Raw genomic sequence first — 8,179 nt, forward strand, 5'->3', positions numbered from 1 at the left:
AACTATTTAACTGGTTTACAGATTCGGAGTAGAAAAACTCTGCACAGGCACAATAAAAAATAAAACAAAGGGTTTATTTTAATCGACAAGGTTTAACGTAAAAAATATTTAAATAAAAGCAAAACACTCTCCTTTATATTTTTTCATTAGAATTTTATGAATTGTATTACTGTGTTTCATTACAATTTGGAATCGATTTCAAACAAAAACAAAACAAACTTGTTTACGATTAAAGTAATATATATATATATATGCATATACATATATATATATATATATATTCTGTAATTGATAGCTTACAACGTTAAAATACTAAAATAACATACCATCGAATCGTTAAAACGTGTTTATAAAAATACACTTCCTAACTTTCAACACATAAAACCATCTAACCTTTGTTACAAGTGAAACGTACAGAAATACTTAAATAAGAAACAACTTACAAAAGGAATAAAATTAACTTCTCTTAGTTAACTCTTTGCATAAGAAAACACGAAGAAATTAAAACTATTTAACCAGTATAGCTTATTACTCACTGTAAAATAAATCACACGAAATAACAGTTACTTTTTTAACGTATTTGTTTAAGTTTTACGATTTACAATATTTTAAACATTTGCAGACATTGTAATGATATGGATAGATAACCCTATATATGACGTAGCTGTTTAAAAGCAAATATTTGAATAGAAATTTAAGAAAAATTGTTCTTATTTTCACCGTAAAATCTTCCTTTTTATAAGTTTTCGGGTATACTTAAAACGAGTATTGTTTTTATTTTTCTCCGCAAATAGTAAGCAATATAATTCCTAATATAAAATGTAGTACCCATTGCTCTAAGCGGAAGCGCGTTTATTTTTGTCATGATTAATATATTCATCATTTTATAGCTGGAAATCACATATACTGATCGAACGGGTTATGGCTAGTCTAGTTCTTAATAAAAGTTTATATATGGAAAAAAAACTTATAACAGATACGGGATATATATATATATATATATATATATATATATATATATATATATATATATATATATATATATATATATATATATTATTTTCAGTATCTAAGAGATTATATACAATAAATTCCACAGGTACAACAACGTCGCAGCCCACAAGACTCATGACAGTCAACAAACCGGAAGTCCAAGACTTGAGTTTCACCCTCATTTGACCTATCCCTTAGACACATCCGAACTCGGGGTTCGAAACTGAATGTATTGCATGAGAGGCAAGTTTCTCTGCCTACTGAGCAAACGCCCCGCACGCAAGAAATTCTATTAACTAACACAGATCAAGCAAACCGCGCACAAATCAGGCTCTGAGATGGACCTACATCGCCTAAACAAAGGGCGCATACATCCAAGCTGCTAATAAACCCAAGGCAATGTCTCGCAAGTAGGAGTTTCAACTGGAAATGACGATGCAATCCGGCAACGCTAACCTAGCGAGCAATTAATGATAGGATTTTCAGAACGTGATATATATATATATATATATATATATATATATATATATATATATATATATATATATATATATATAATAGCGTCCAAATCTAAGAGCCAACATTTTTAAACCTTATATTTATGAGAAATAGCCTATCCTGCCTTGACAGAGTACAAAATAGACTTCGTGGCTTAGTGGGGGATGCCCCTTTCTCTACCCTGCAACCTCTCTCCCACAGAAGAGACGTCGCGAGCCTATCGTTGTTTTATCGTTATTCCCATAGCAGGTGCTCGTCTGAACTCCAATCTCTGGTCCCCCCTCGCCAATCTTTCACGAAAAACACCCGTCTAGCTGAATCCACTGTGAAAAATTTCCCCCACTCTTTATCTGTGTCTAAATCAAAACGCGGATTCCATGAACAAAGCTTCTTTCTTAGAACTGTACGCCTGTGGAACTCTGTTCCGTCTGCTTGCTTCCCACCTGACTAAAACTTGGATATGTTCACGTCCAACGTTAACAAATTCCTAATGAACCGCCCCCTTAAGTAAACACCAAACATAAAATCCCCACACTAACGTAATGTACTTGCAATAATCCTTATCCCTGAGTGGCTTCCGGGCCTTCATAAATAGTGACCACTGTGTAAAAAAAAGAAATATCAACTGTGAAAAGCGGAAATTTGGACAACTAGTAGTCGATACTATCCATAAAAAAACTAAAATGTTAATCATTTGCAAAGTAATTTTTCCTGTTGTTTCTTGAAGTGAAAGAAAAACTGCTGCTGTTCCTTTATTGGACGTTTTAATATTTTTTTCTTTTTTCTTCCTATTTAAAAAGCATTCTATCATCTCGTTTTTTCTGTTGAAAAAGCATATATTCCCTTACCTTCTATTGGAGCGATTTCTTCATCACCGAATACACCAGTTTTCCTCAATGTCTTTAACTGGTTTAGATGCATTGCGAAATTAGAAAATACATTTCTGCAAATTAGTAACTCATAAATTTAGATTTTATGTTCTATTATTGATCTAGAATAACTGACGTAATGTCAAACTAGTTATTTGTAGCGGTTGCCAATATTTAAAAAAAAATTTCTGGACACTTTAGAAACTAGTAAACAAAGCTGATTTGAAACGCATGAATATGTTACATCAACGCATGTCTTGCTAAAGCGGACACAATTTTCTGGATAGAGCTAAAGATTTTCGAACAAAAAAAAACCTGATAATACGTAGCATATACATATGGTCAATCGTACTCTAGATATAAAACCGGTACACGTAAATTACTGAGTATCAATAAATAAGCAGAATATAATATTGCGCTGTATAGTAAAATAGGAGTAATGAAATTACATTGTAACAGATTCTCTTTAATTTACCGTTTCAGTTTAGCGTATTTTCCTAAGAGTAACGTATGGAATATGTAAGTTAAACCAGAATATGCTGAAGAGAAAACTCCAATTTCTCACGATTTGCTCATTACTTTAATCAGTTTAAATCAGAACCACATGTAGAACAACATATGCACAGTTACGTAATATTCATACATACCTATATTAAAATAGATAGAGAAAAGGCAGTGTATAGTTTTTTAGCAAACGTTTAATACAGTAGTTTGTCAAAACATTATGACGGTTGGCAGAATCATAAACCAAGAATGTGTTCATATAATTACGTGATCTAAATGGTTTTCAATTCATATGTAATCAAGATGTTTTGGGTTAACAGAGACAAGTGTTATAACACCACAATATCTAAATTATATGGAGTTTAATTATAAAAATCTTATTGAATATTGCCATGTAGTGGAATGAAAATATGCAAGCGAATACTTATGAGTCATAGTGAATTCATGTTCCCAGTCAAAAAAAGTGTACAAATGCGAGACATATATTTATTTGGAACACGTACTGACTATGAAACTAGGCATATATTTAATCATATTGTGTTACCATGTAGTTAGCTTGTGATTAAGGTTTTGATCCGATATGCCGTAGAAAATAGGGTACCACCTGCTGTGTAAAACCTATTTTACAGAATTCACATTATCTGCTAGTATTTAAAGGTTATTGTTTGTATTAACTCATTGGACAATAAATTCGTAATATTCTTTGTATTTTTGTAGCATATATTTTCGACCAATGCGTGGATAATCGATGGAAATTTCTGACTCTGATAAAAAAAAAATGCACCGCCATAGTTAATGACTTATTATTGCACAGTCAGACTCACAAGTAAGCAGAACTACTCTCGTTGTCTTTTTTTCTATTTTCTATGTCAGCGGGATTTCACGGTAGGACGCTATACGCAAGTGTCACCGACTTCCGGCCGATAATATTGAATCAGCACAAAACCTCGATAAAGCAATCCTTAAATTGGGTAAATGCGACGGATGTTGTGGCAACTGAAATAAAGCTGTCATCTGATAATGTCATATTTTCAGGTGTGTCCCTCTGCCCTCTTTAATCTATTGCAATAAATATACATTTTTATTTCTTTCATACGATAAACCAATCGTTCTAAAAGAAAATAAGGATCGCTGCCATTTACATAATAGATTAATTAACGTACATAAAATTGACAACGTTAACTCCCTTATATATTATTATGACTTTCCTTAAAAGTACAGTACAGTACAGTAACCACATATAATTTGTACATAGCTACGTATATACTCCCATGTTATATACCCATAATTACCCGGTACTTACAAGGATGCATACTAAAGCTCTTCGGTGCCCTAAGGTGTATATTATCATAGACGTTATAACACATCAATATTCGTGTATTTTCTTTATTGTATATCACTATTTTATGGTTAGTAGGAGTACATAACGTCTATGAAAGAGCTGAAAGCTTGAGTGATTGTTAATGTATGTATACAATTCGAAACAATAGTTCACGTTACGAGGAAATGTTCTATAAATATATGCAGTTGCTTATGGGTATAGATAGATATAGATCTCCTGTACTATTTTTTCGTCACTGGTTATGGCTGGTAATTAACTGTTTTTTAGTTTCACTTGAAACAAAAATACCCTCGACAATTATCTGACATTCGAGTAAAAATATTATAATCAGGTATAAGTTTTGTTACATATTTATTTCTGCTTTATTACACAGTGGTTATCGTAGTCGCAATAGTATGTTTTTGTTCGCCTTCATACCTTAAGCAGTAAAGAGGTTAAACACCCCAAACCCTGATATTGTTCGTTTGAGGTTAGGATTGTCTAGAAAAAACAAATGGTATTGCCACACGAAAGATTGCTCAAACACAGTCGGCCCTGAACATCTATGCAGAAGGGCAGGTGAATTTTAGAACCCATGTGATGATAGTTGGCGTTTTGACATAGAGAAGACCTACACGAAGTATTTTCTCATAATCGTTATCTTTGTTTGAGGAAATGGCTTTAATAGTTGAAAAATTGAAGCAATAAAAAGTTTTTCGGTGAATTTTCAAGAACATCCCGTCATCAAAACAATCCGTACTGTTAAGAACATCGAATCATTATCTAGAATATGTTTTAAATAACCTTTTTAAATAAAATGAGTGAGGATAATGAATTGGTATTATGTGTAAAGGCAAAAATATGTTTTTTTTTTAATAATAACGACCAAAGTTCGCTTTTTCATTTCAGGATCTTTTTGGGGGTGGAAACATTTTAGATTTCACCGTCGCAAAACATGCCTGTTATTCTCATTGAAAATTAACGTCTGTTTATTATTTAATTTGAAGACATTACGATTTAGGCTTAATTATTTCGAAAGGAAAAACGAAAAAAACTTGTTTAAAATATATATTATTATATTCCAAGTGTCTGCAGTGAATTCAAACATATTTGTTTTATCTTTTTTAATATGTTTTTCTATTAGGTTGGCACAAAACCAATGTCATTTTTTGACGTTCAAATGAACGTCAAAAGCATTATTTTTGCACCAATCTTATATTTCACATCCCATTCTATTTGAATTTTTTAACCACATAAATGTTTTAGTTTTTCTACTTTGCAAAATACTTTGCAGAAAATTAGTGCCAAATTTTTATTTCTTTTTTTTGTGGGAGTAATTGTTTTTAAGCAGTGTTTTTCTTCTAAATTTATAGTTGTAAAATCAGATAGCCAACAAAGATTAATACGAGTGAATACGGAAACTCTTTTAAACGTTTTTCGTTATTGGTGCATCTATGTTATTGTGCTTAAATAACGTTGTTATTTAGAAAACCATTCATAATATGGGAAGGAGGTTGTATTATAAATATTCTGTAATTTCACCTAAAAATGTAATAGACAAAAATGTCATAAAAATGAAATTTAACTTGAAAATACTGTTGAAAATAGCATAACATAGATGCACAAGCACTGGTTTTTCAAACTCTAAACACTAAACACTCGTTTAAAATTACATAGCTACATCAAGAATGAATCTCTTTATGTATAAATTCATGTTATAGAAGGAGAAACTAAATTCTGCTAAAATGTCTAAACTAAACACTACTATGCCTCTGATTAGGTTTGGTCCTCTCTATTAAATACATCTAATTCATCTCTACATAGTTTTTCACTATTTCTGATAAGTAGCAATTATTTGTTACGTATGAAAATGGAAGATAGGCTAATACAGTTTCCTTCAGTTATAATCCATTTATTTATTTTACTTTTCATATCAGAATATCATTAAAAGCCCGACGTTCAGTTTAAACAAAATTTGACGGTCGACATTGTCATTTGGGTGAAACAGCACCCCCAACTTCAGGACAAGTAATCCAGTTTATGTATTTCCTCGAAACAGTTATTCCCACTTAAAAATAGTGAAATTTCTAAGTTAATTGCCAAGGAAATAATTAGTATTCGACAAGCAGTCAATCCACAATTCTCCTTGTTAAGGTAACATTATATAGGACAGAAGATCAATATATTTTGCTAAAAGACGGTGAGGCAGATTGACAGAAAATCGCTTGCAGCAATCAAAGTGAAAAGTATGAAGGAATATCTACACAGAGTGTTTGATATATATTCTTGTAGCTGTAAACTTTCTGTCTTGAGATGTGATGACTTTGCAGTAAAGTGCATGATAGATAATTGTCTAACAAGACACATAATCTGCACTTGCCCTTCTAATAAGGAGGTCAAATTCATTCTATAGTGTCACCTGCAATTATGTTCCTTTTTTTGTGGAAAATAAAATAATATATTGATATGTATTATGTAATCTGGTTCTATTATTAAACATGCACATTTTCAGGTTCCACAAAAAGAACTGCCATTTACAGCAATTTTTAAATTAATTGATGGAACAAAAAAAAGCCTAACAGAATTTACTGATCCTTTGGGGAAACTTTGTATCAATAATTATCAATATTTGCCTCAAATAGAATTCAAAAAAATTAGTGTCTGTCCTGATCATCATTATCTGACAGCAAAAGAAACAAATAATTTAAGAGTGAAGACAAGAGGCTAGTTTTGGAGTATGCTGTTGGCGTTTTTGTGGAGAATTTAAATTGTGTCCTTGAATCAAGGAAGATGGCTAACATGAGCCACAAGGTTAATGTGTTTATGAAACAGAGGTGTCTATCCTCAAACACTATGATAAATTTAACATTTTGCTAAAATTTATCATCCAAGTGTATGCGGTTTGTTGGTTTGAGATCCAAACCAACAATATTTTTTAACGAACAACAGTATAGTTTTAATATGATTCAGAGAACAAAACAGTTAACTGAAATTCAAATTACTGTTTTAAACAGTTCAAAATATAGTGTTTTTGCACTACTTCTGGAAAATATAATATTGATGATAAACTCAGATGAACTGGATATGAGAGAAGAGGGAATTACAAACGATTTAGTCCATTAGGTAAATAAATATTTATCCATTAAATATTATTAGTTTTCTTAATTTACCCAAACACTAGTTAGTTTTATTTATATTACATCGCAAAAATACTAAAAAAAATAAGTGTTTTCAAATAACGTTTGTGTTGTTATTTCTAGAAATAGTGAACACCTCCGAAAAATATGAAGAAGATTACTGCTATCAATTTTACAGCCACACATTGGTGAAATTTGATTGATTTTTCTCAAAAAGTTCTATATGGGAAGGAAGCAAGACATAGACACATTATTACAAAGTCATCGTGCCAGCAAATAATACCTTCCTTTTCCTCCAAAGAAAATTATAAAGGCCAATTTAGTTCTGTTATAACAGTTTATATTATTGTATTTAATAAGAAAAATGGTTCTGTAACTTGTATCAAGTTGTTATATTGTGTAATACATCTCCACATATTCTGTTTGAATTGTGAAATTTAAAATAATTAGTTGCTAATTAGCTTTTTTACAATGTTTGTTTAATTAATACAGTAAAAGTTGAGATATTTTGCTAGTTGTTATTCATAATTACAATTATAATTCATGTATTTATTTTTCTTTCGATGTATATCATATAAATATATCAATTTTAACAGAAAATGTATAAACATAGTGAAATTTCAAAGTCAATGTTGCGAAAAATGTTATGAAAATGAAGGATTTTTCAGCGTTTTTCTACACGATTTTCTGTTCAAGATAGGAATCTAATTTTTGGTATATGTTCTTATTACATCAATCCCAATATCATCACCAGCGCCATGTTGATTTTTTGAAAAAAGTTGCAAATCTACATGCTCTACGATGATGTTCTTTCAAAACTTACGGTTGAACAGAACAATAGATATGTATGGACAAAC

This window comes from Euprymna scolopes, chromosome 17 (assembly GCF_053919585.1).
Source record: "Euprymna scolopes isolate OS-2025 chromosome 17, ASM5391958v1, whole genome shotgun sequence".
NCBI classification, from domain to species: Eukaryota; Metazoa; Mollusca; class Cephalopoda; order Sepiida; family Sepiolidae; genus Euprymna; species Euprymna scolopes.